Genomic DNA, 10766 nt, shown 5'->3' on the forward strand with positions numbered 1-10766 from the left:
TGCTTATATATACACCTTGGAACTTACGTGCAGAGATGCTTTAGCAAGTTGTCTTAGTTTCTGTTCCTGCTGCTGTGATACAATATCCTGGCCAGAGCAACTGAAGAGAGGAAGGGTTTATTTGGCTGACAGTTCCAAGGATATCCATCACAGGAGGGATATCCCTGCCATGAGAGCTTGAAAAACTGATCACATACAGTCAAGAGCAAGAGTGGTTGATTCACACATGCATGTAGGGCCCTGGCATGCTTAGCCACTCTGGTGGTTCAGAATGCAAACCCAGGGAACGGTGCTTCCTGATTTTGGGATGGATCTTCACACATCAGTGAACACAATCAAGATATTTCCCCAATAGATCAACCCATTCTAGGCAGTTCCTCATGGAGACTGTCTCCCCAGGTGATTCTAGATGGTGTCACATCAACAATTGCAACCAACCATCCCAGCATTATTTCATAACACAGAAACTTGAAGTGGTGCAAGTCTTCAACAAAATATAGCATTTGCCATGCTATATAATACTATGTAGCCTTGAAAATACAAACATAGAAAACCATGTAGCCACAAAACTCATAGCTAAAATATTCCGTTTGTAAATCTTTCTACATAAATATATGTAAATAGCTATGTGTGTATGCATGGATGCAAATTCATAGGGATTTACAGGATTAAGCAAGTATAGCCAACAGAGGCCGTTATAAGTAGACGAGAGAAAAGAAGAAATCTGATACTTCCTAAATGCACTTTTATTTCATTTCATTTTTCTAAAGCGTATACACTCATATTATTCTAGTGGTGATAAGTATAAAATAACACAGAATAGAATATTTTAGTTGTACATAACAGTCCCAAATGGCCATGAACTGCCACCTCCCCCTCTCTAACTTTAGTCAATAAATACTGCTGACTACCTGGCAGGTGAAGTCATAAGTGTCATCCGCTGCATCATATTATTCAGCTGAGCACAGAGGTACAGGAAAGCCCAGACAGAGTGGCAGACACAGCCTGTAAAAGACACTTGGCAAGCAAGCACATGGCAGACTTGTATCTGCACTGTATCAAAAAGGTAAACAAGAAACTGGTAAATCAATAAGAGAGGAAATCAAATGGAAAATGAAAGAGCAGAAGCACATCTGGAATGAGAGAGGACCCATGAAACCCACTCCCCAGAAGAAACACAAAGTATTGCCAACATTAAACATTTTCAGAACTCTGGAAATCCAACAAAGGTTTCTGCTGACCCAAGGAACAACCACTGAAGAAAAGCAGCTGCATTTTGGATACAACAGTGAGCTCTGTGACATTTTAACTGGCCCCACCCCTTCACCCCAGCTCCAGAGTAGCCTTGAAAACAGCCTTGTAACCATGGTAACTGAGAACCAGCAGCCCAGAGTCTACATGGGTGGGAGGTGCAGGGACAGAACCAAGTTGGAGCAGCTCCCAACCCTCTGTCCCCAGGGAATGAAGACAGTTTGATCTATCTGACCTCTTATTCTCCAGGGTTTGTCACTCTTTGACCTGGCTCAGAGTCTTCTCCATGCCTTTAACTTATCTCAAGGGTGTTTGTCAACAATGATCAGTTGAACTTGTTTAACACTGCTGGTATCTTGAGTGGCTTAACAAGCTTGGAGTACTCAGAAGGCTGACTAAAAGACTTCAAGGAAATTCACAAGAAGAATTCACAGGTCACTTGGAAAGCTCTTCTATATTCTAGGGTATCTAGAAGGCCATGTGTGTGCAGCATGGTTGTGCACCTACTCCGTAAAAACCTGCTAAGACCTCACACACCACAACTTCTGATTTGAACTGAAGTCGCGATTAAGAGGAAGTAAGGCCTAAGGCACAGTGATACCTTGTCAAAGCACTGGGAATGTAGGACAGCAACAAGTACAGAGCCCTTTGGTGAAAGCCATGAGGCTTGTTGGTTTACAGTACTTAAAAGATATCCAGTCCATCATTAAGAAACTCAGCACAGGTGTCAGTGGCTGTATGATAAGAAATGCAGGCCTTCCAGAACCAGGGGGGAAAAAAAGCTGATAAGCAGCTACCAACTATCTGAGGCAAAGTGACAAACTGTGTGGGATGGGGTGCTCATTTTTATGAATGGCCCCATGATATTGTTTTAAGAATCATCTGGGAGGGAGAGGGAACTGGAATCGATATGTAAAATAAGAAAATATAATAATTAAAGAACCATATTTTTCAGCAAAAACTGTAGAAACAAGAAAGTTTGGCTTGTATACATGAGGACAAGAGCAAATGATATCATTGGACACTGTGCTAGCTAGATTGTCAACTTGACACAAGCTAGAGTCATCTGGGAAAAGAGATTCTCAATTGAGAAAACACCTCCATTGAATTGACCTATAAGTCTTAATGGCATATCTAGATTTATGACTGATGAGGGAGGGCTCAGTTCACTTTGGACAGTTCCATCCCTGGGCTGGTGGTTCTAGGTTTTACAAGAAAGCAGGCTGAGCTATGGGGAGCAAACTAGTAAGCAGCATTTCTCCATGGCTTCAGCTTCAGTTCGTGCTTTTGTGTTTTTTCCCTGTTAAGTTCCTGCCCTGACTCCCATCAGCAATGGACGTTAACTGGATCTGAAAAAAGAAATAAACCCTTTCCTCTCCAAGATGCTTTTGGTCATGGCATTTTATCACAGCAAGAGAAACCTTAACTAAGACAGTAGCTACGAAAGCCCAGATGTTAGATATAATATGCAAACATTTGAAGTCATTTATTAAATGTGTTCAAAAGGTTAAATGAAATCATGTGTGAAGGATTCATGGAGCTATGTATGTTGGCACAGACCTGCAGTCACAGCGCTCAGAAGGCAGAAGGAGGAGGATGACAAATTTGAGGCTAACTTGGGGTGTGTGTGTGTGTGTGTGTGTGTGTGTGTGTGTGTGTGTGTGTGTCTCAGACCAGCCTGGGCAACATAGAAAGTTCATTTCACAGAGCTAAACTCCAATGGCTCAAGTGTGGCTAAGTGGTAGATCACACTTGCCTAACAAGGACAGGACCTTGTGTCAATGCCTTTATGTACTGCATAAAGTTAAAAAGAAGGAGAAGGAGAAGAATTTAAGAAAGAAACAGGAATGATATTACACCAAATATAAAACATCACTACAGATAGAAGCTATAATTCATCATAGAAAGCCTGGGACTGAAAAGTAAAACATAATTTAGTTGGTTGGCTCAGCAGGAAAATCTGAACTATCAAATGAAATTAAAGAAAATTAGTGAGCCAAAGACCAGATCAATTGAAATCATCCAATCTGAGGGAAAGAAGAGAATAGAGTTTTGTTTATACATGTTTTCCTCTCCAAATAAACAGATATGGAGATTTTTTTTTTAATTTAATTTATTTATTTTTATTTTATATGTCGATTCCTGTTCCCACTCCCTCCCTTCCTGTCTCCTTCCTTCTCTCTCTCTTACCCTCTCTGCCCCCTCACATGCACCTTGGCAACCCCCCACTCCACATGTCGGGCTATGCCATCCAGGTGGGGTCATGTAAATCTGACCAGTCATTTGGTGTAGGGACTGGGACTTCTCTCCTGTTTCTAGGTTAAGGGGAGTATCCGCCCATGGGGGGATGTGCCCACAAGGTCCTTTTGTGCATCCTGGTTCCATTGTCTGAGATCCCTTAGACTGCTCAGGCCTTCTAGCTGAGACCCATATTCAGGGGGTCTGAGTCAGTCCCATGCTGCATTCCCAGCTACCAGTCTGGGGGCCGGTTAGCTCCTCTTGTTTAGGTCATCTGTCTCTATGTGTTTCTGTACCCTGGTCTTGTCCTTCCTCTCTGCATCTGGATTCTAGTTCGACTCAGTGTTTAGTTATGGGTGTTTGCTTCTGTTTCCAACAGGTACTAGATGAGGGCTCCATGATGGTTCCTTGATAATGTAGATTTCTTTTAATTAAAGCCATCAATATACCAACATATGGGTGATAGACAAAGAGTACCCAGAAGGATATTGGAAAGAGCTGGGATGCAAAACATTAAAAAAAGCAAAAACAAAAACAACAACAAAAATCAATAGATGACAAATGCCAAATTTTATGAAAATATTAGGTGATATTTATGAGAAACTTAGGAAATTTCAAATGAGACAAAATTAGAGATCCAGATATAACATTAGGTACTTAAAATTTAAAGAAAATCTTTGAAAGCATGAAGAGAAAGCACATGTGACTCAGCACATGTAATGGGATCCCATTAACCTCAACAGTGGGTTTCATGCCTCTGATTATGGATTATAGATGGTGGTGGTATGGCTTACTCAAATACTACAGATCATTGTAAACATGAAGTTTTAAATCAATCCTCCAAAACTTAAGGCAAAATTGAAACATTTCCAGATAGACAAAAATGTGAGAGGACCTGCCTAGAGATATTCTCAGGCTGAAATGAACACACAGTAGACACATTCATATAGAAATATAGAACACCAATAAAGGAATTTATATAGGAAGGTATGAAAGTCAATATGAGTTTTGTTTGTGCATGGCTTCTTCTCTATAGCTTAATCAATTACCACACAAAACTGTGGTTGGGAAATGGTTGATGGATTTACAGTGAATGTGAATAGAAATGCAATTTGTTTGATGACTGCCACATGAAAAGAGAGGCAATGGAGCTTTGTTTTGTGTGTTTTCCTGTCCTTTTCAAATAAGTTAATACTAAATGAAAATTAATTTTAAGGTATCAATTGTTATCTTCAGAGCCAACCCTAAAATAACAAAATTATAGCAAAGACAAATAAGCTAGAGATGTCATATAACCCAACAATTTTTCTCTTAGAGACATAACATCCAAAGAAACTGAGAACACGTTCATAAAAAGCTTATATACAAATGTTGAGAATACACAAAAGAGGAAATAACATAATGACCATAACAATGAATATAGAAGAATGCAGTATGTCCCTATAATGGAACACTATTCACTAATAAGAGGAAATGAGATACTAAAATTGCTGCAATTTGAATGAAAACATGATTAGTAAAAACACTTCTTGCTAAAGCATATATAATGCATGTTGTAATTTGAAATATGCACAGACTGAAAGGGGAAGTAGTGATGCCCAGGGGGCTCAGGTGAATACAGGGAGATAAAGAATAAGTGTTTAGTGGGATATGGTTTCTCTAGGGATCAAAGCAATGTCCTGAAGTTAGGAAACAGTAAAAGTGCACCACCTAATACGCTAAAACCCAACATAGTTACACTTTAGTGGGGTGACATTATATTGAGTTATATCTCAATAAGGCTGTGTTTCAAAAAAGAAGCAGGGAAGGGTTTCACAGACGCTTTATAAAAGAGCACATATAAATGGCAATACACTTATGAAAATATGCTGTGTCCATTAGTCATGAGAAAACGAAAACCACCACACACCCACCAGGATGCCTAAAATTAAGAAGATTGACAATACCTACTTTGGTAACTGCATGAACCAACTGGGACTCTCATATGAGGCTGGTGGGAGTGTAACATGGTACAGACAACTCAGAAGAAAAGGTAGCAGTGTATCTTAAAGCCAACATGATGCTTGCCTCAAGATCCAGCATTTCCACTCCAAAGTATACATCCAACAGAAATGAGTGGAAACATTTATCAAAAGAAACATGCAAAACTAATCATTATAGGTTCAATAATAATAGTAAGAACAGGATTCAAAACTTACTCCCAGAAACAGCATGGAAAAATATATGGTATTATATTCATGTTCTTGAGTTCTGTTAGCTATGAAATATGCATATATTTAAAAGGTCCTCAAGACATGTATTTAAGATTAAAATACTATAAATATATTTATCCAAAATTTGAAAAAAAAAATGATTAAAAGATTGGATATCAACCTTGAGGCAGTGGCATTAGTAAGGGCTTTTCATTTGCTCTAATAAAACACTGACCAAAACCAGCTTATGAAGGAAAAGGTTATTTTGACTCACAGGTTATAGTCAATAATCAAGGGCAGCCAAAGAAAGAACTCCAGATAGGAACCTGGTGGCAGGAACTGAAGCAGAGGTGGCAGGAACTGAAGCAGAGGCCATAGAGGGAACTTTTTCTACTGGCTTTGCTTTCTCTGGCTTGCTCAGCTGCCCGTATTTGACAGCCCAGACCTCACCTGCCTGGGGTTAGTACCACCCACAGTAGGCTGGGCCCTCCTAAATCAAGTAGCAGTGCAGAAAATGCCACTCAGACATACCCAGAGGTTGATCTGAAAGAGACATTTCCTCCATTGAGGTTCCTGCTTCCCAGGTAATTCTAGTTTGTGTTCAGTTGACAAAACTAACCAGCATGTGTTTCTAGCCTGTGTTTGCTCTGGACCTATGTAAATGAAAATCATTAAAATAGTTCATGATCATTCAATTCTAAATATTCATAAAAGCTCATTATGGTTATTTATGGAAACCATGTGTCATGTTGAATTGTGACTTTTCTAATTTCTAGTTTTCCTAGCTGTCATTTCATTATTAATTTTTACTTAATTGCATTTGGGTCAGAAAGTTTGGTCCATGTGGAATTTATTCTCAGATATCTGCAGTATATTAGTTTATGGGTCTGTGACAAAAGTTTATTCACTAACATTTGTCTTTCTTAAACTTTAGTATGTATTATACAACTCTTGCAGGTAATGCTTTGTCCATGAGGCCAAACTTGTTAAATGCGGGTTTCAATATTTCTATCCTTCATAGCTTTTCACTTGTCAGATCTCTGTATGATTGAAAGATACTTGGAACTTGACACTGCAATAGGGGGTTTGTTAATTTATACTTAGGGTTCCTCAATTTTCACTTAAACTCAAGTGCTGCTGATATGCTGAATTCAAGGACTCCTTCAAAATAACGCTCATTAATCCTATGGCTCTTTTATTGCTCATATTGATGTAATAATACTCATTTTATTCTTTGGCCCATCCCTTTTGTTGAATGTGGAGGACAATTTCAAACCTGCAAAAGAATTAGTTTTAAACATAGCACATTGGTTCTGATGACCTCTTCCCTAGATTTCTCATTGGGAGGACTCCACACTCATTTTCAGCCTCTCTTCTCGCTATTTCTCTCTTTGGGGTGCCTTCCTTGAAAAGAAGGAATCAGGACGATAGAATACAGGAAGAAAGGAAACAGATCCAGGTTTCTTTTGAGTATTAACCTAGTGTATATTTCCCTTCCTTGCTTCCTTGCTCCTCTCTCCCTCCCTCCTTCCTCCTCCTTCCCTCCCTCTTTTCCTCCCTCCCTCCCTTTCCCTCCCTCTCTTCCTCCCTCTTTCTTTTCAGCAGGACCCTAAACTTGTTACAAAGCCCAGACTGATAGTAAGTTCTTGATTATCCTGGCTTAGCCTCCTGACTGCTGGGATTATAGAAGCATCCACCATACCTGGTTTATATGTATAATCCCCTCTGAAGTTTGGTTAGACTAATGTTTATCTTTAAGTGTAGAGTGTAGCCCTCATTAAGACTTTCTAACAGATAGCATTTTTATTTACTCCTTCTATCTCAGGTTATGTTTTTTTTCCCCTTTGGACAATTCTCCCCCAACCACCACCCAGTTAAGGTCTCATTGTGTAGGCCCAGCTGACCTCAAACTCATAGAAATCTGCCTGCCTCTGCCTCCCAAGTGCACCACCATGCCTAGCCTTGAACTACTCTTTTTAAAAAAAAATTTCCTTTTCCTTTCTTGCTTCCTTTTAGAATGACAGCTTTGGAAGTTAAATGCTCATTTATCTGTTGAGCTTTACCCATAGCTCAATTTGTTCTCTTAGAAAATAAAAGTGACAAGAACCATATGTAGTAGTTAATTTTTGCATTACTGTAATAAAAATTCGTACAAGATCATTTTAAGGGAAGAAGGGTTTATTTTGATTTGTAGTTTGAGAGGATTTAGCCCCACCACTGAGGGGGAGAGAATAAGAAATCACAGTAGTTAACATTATGGTGTGTAACGCGTACAGTGTTTCCATCCGCCGCCCGGTCTTGTCCCGACGCCGCACCAGCCCCAAGTAACACACTGAGACTCTGTATTAGATATAATTCTGTTGGCCCGGTTACTTGTTTCTTATAGGCTAGCTCTGTCTTAAGTATTAACCCATTTCTATGTATTTCCATGTGGTCTTACCAGCGAGAGGCAGCTGGCGGTTCTATTCTCTCCAGACTCTCCATGTTGACTCCTCCTTACTACTTCCTCTTTCCTCCTTGTCTCCTAGTCCCTCCTATCTTGCTTTCCTATTGGCCAACAGTGCTTTATTCATTAACCAGTATGAGAAGCATATATACATAATGATATCTCCCATCAATGGTGTCTAGAAAGTACCATGAAAAGGGTACATAAAACAACCAAGACACAGCCTTCAAGAACAACCCCTAGTGACTACTTTCCTCCAAAATACCACCTTCTACCTTTTATGCTTCCCAGTAATATATCATGTTGCCAAATGATTATTCCATTGCCTGAGTTGGAGTCTCTGCAATCTAGATTTCTTTGGAAATTTCCAGCATCTCTACGGGAGTGTTTTGCTCATCTCTTGGGCAATTCTCACTCTAATCAAGTTGACAATCAAGATTAATGTTCACATCAGGGTTTGACATATTGACAAGATATTTGTGGATAGAATTAATACCAGGTGTGGGTTGATGTAAGCCTGCAGAAAATAGTAGGGTACAGATAAACACTGAAGCTAGTGTGTACTTGTTTGCTGTAGGAAAATCACCACCTGTGTGATGGGAGGTGTGTGCAGCCCTCCCAATTAGAGTACTATAAAAGATTGGCAAAGTATGGATGCTGCACCTCTATGTGTTTAAGTAACCCAGACTCCTTGACTGCTCTGTTTATAGGAGCCCCATGTGGGTGACAGGGCTGAAGAAGAGGTGTGGTGTGTTGGGTAAATGCTGGCTCATGCAATGGAATTAATATTCTATGCCTATTGTATGTGTTTCATATTTCTAAGCTAAGAAGTCATAGGACAATTAAAAGCCAAATGAATCTCCTAAGTCTACCTTTCAACTGAGGTCCACAATTGAGTCACTCACCTCCTTGGTGCTTCACTCCTTTTTACTTGTAATAATCTTTTCATTAAGAATTGTAGTCCTTGCACATAGCTGCTGTCAATATAACATTTCTTTTGTTGACAGGGTTTGGATGTTGTCAGTAGGAAGGCTGTTTAATCTCTTTGCTCTAGTGCATCATGCTAAAGAAGCTAGAATCAATCTTAAATCTGGAGCTGAGCATTGCCATTCAGCTAGCTGTGACTCCCCAAGGCAAATGACTCCAACTCCTCAGATGGTCTGAGGATGGAGAGGTCTGCTCTTTTCTTTTCCTCTCATTAAGTGCCATCACATAGAACATTACAATGGGTTCTTTCTAAGAAGAGTCAGCACTGTGCACTCTCCCACTGCATCTGAACTTCTCTCTATTGCTTTCTTCCTTGAGATTACAGAAACATTTTAATGAACTAAATAAAGATGTGTAAAGACAATTTGCAGAAAAGGACTACATAATCTGCCATTCAGTCTTACACTCTGGTGTCTATAGGAGTGAGGCAGATGTATGAGTAAATTAAATATATTAGATTACACTAGGGAATGGTAGAGACTGGGGGGGATGAATGAATGAAGTGTACTCGTCACACTATGATCTGGTGGGAACTGTGGGGGAATGAATTAATAAAGTATACTGGATCCACACTAGAAAATGGTGGGGACCAAGAAGAGAAGAAAAACCTGTTCTAAAGAGGGCCACCCCACCCATGTTCTAGACAATTGCTGCCATTAATAATATATGTCCAGAATATCTGGAAACTTTTTCTGGTTCTCCTATAAAAGACAGAAATGAGGGTTGACTTCAGTTACATCCTAAATCTATTTCAGATTTTGTTTGAAACGTATACTGCATGTGAACAAATCATCCTCAGCTCCTGCACACTGCTTTACAGGCTATGTGATATTCTCCTTAGTCTTTTGTCTGTGATTAATTAAGTGTAACAGGCCCTATATTTGAATTTTCATCTAAAATACCATTGTTATTAGCTACTTTGCCACACTAACAATAAATAAAATTCAATAGTAAGAGTTTTAGTTCACTAAGGGTGACATTCAATTAATAGGCAATCATTTGTCTGAGAGCTAGTCTATTGTGGAGTATTTAGTAGTCTTTATTTTGTGAAAAATGGTAGTAAAATATGATGCATCTGTTGAAGCTTATTGAAATTGGAATAATGAATACTGAAGAATTCTAAAATAGGAACATGTTTAAGATAATAGCACATAGAAAGAAATTTAGAGAATAGACTGATCCAATGACTCAGGCTTTAAGAAGCTTGTGAATGTGTAGTTCCTGATCACAGCTGAATTCCACTTCTTTCTTGGTGTAGAGACTACAGCCGGCAGAGCCTTCTCTAAAGCAGGCTGTGGGGATGATGAGCATGTGCAATAAATAAATCAGGCCTTGATGCCACCTGGTAAAATGAAAACAGTTATTTAGGACCCTATTTCCAGAACAACCACTGGGCAACTGTAATTCCAGCATTTGGCTAGGAGTCACATGAGTGAGAATGCATTTGGGAAAAAGTTGTAGGTGCTGAGAAAGGCATCTCCTGAAAGATGAAGCAAAAACATGGGAAGTGGCTCAGTGGGTGGAGTGCTTGCTTTGCAAACATGAGGACCTGTGCTTGAATCCTAGAAACCATGCAAAACCTGGGCTTGGTGGTACACACCTTTAACCACTGCACTGGGGAGCAGAAAAGGCAGATCTCTGAAGCTCATGGC

The sequence above is a fragment of the Phodopus roborovskii genome, unplaced genomic scaffold (assembly GCF_943737965.1).
Source record: "Phodopus roborovskii unplaced genomic scaffold, PHOROB, whole genome shotgun sequence".
NCBI classification, from domain to species: Eukaryota; Metazoa; Chordata; class Mammalia; order Rodentia; family Cricetidae; genus Phodopus; species Phodopus roborovskii.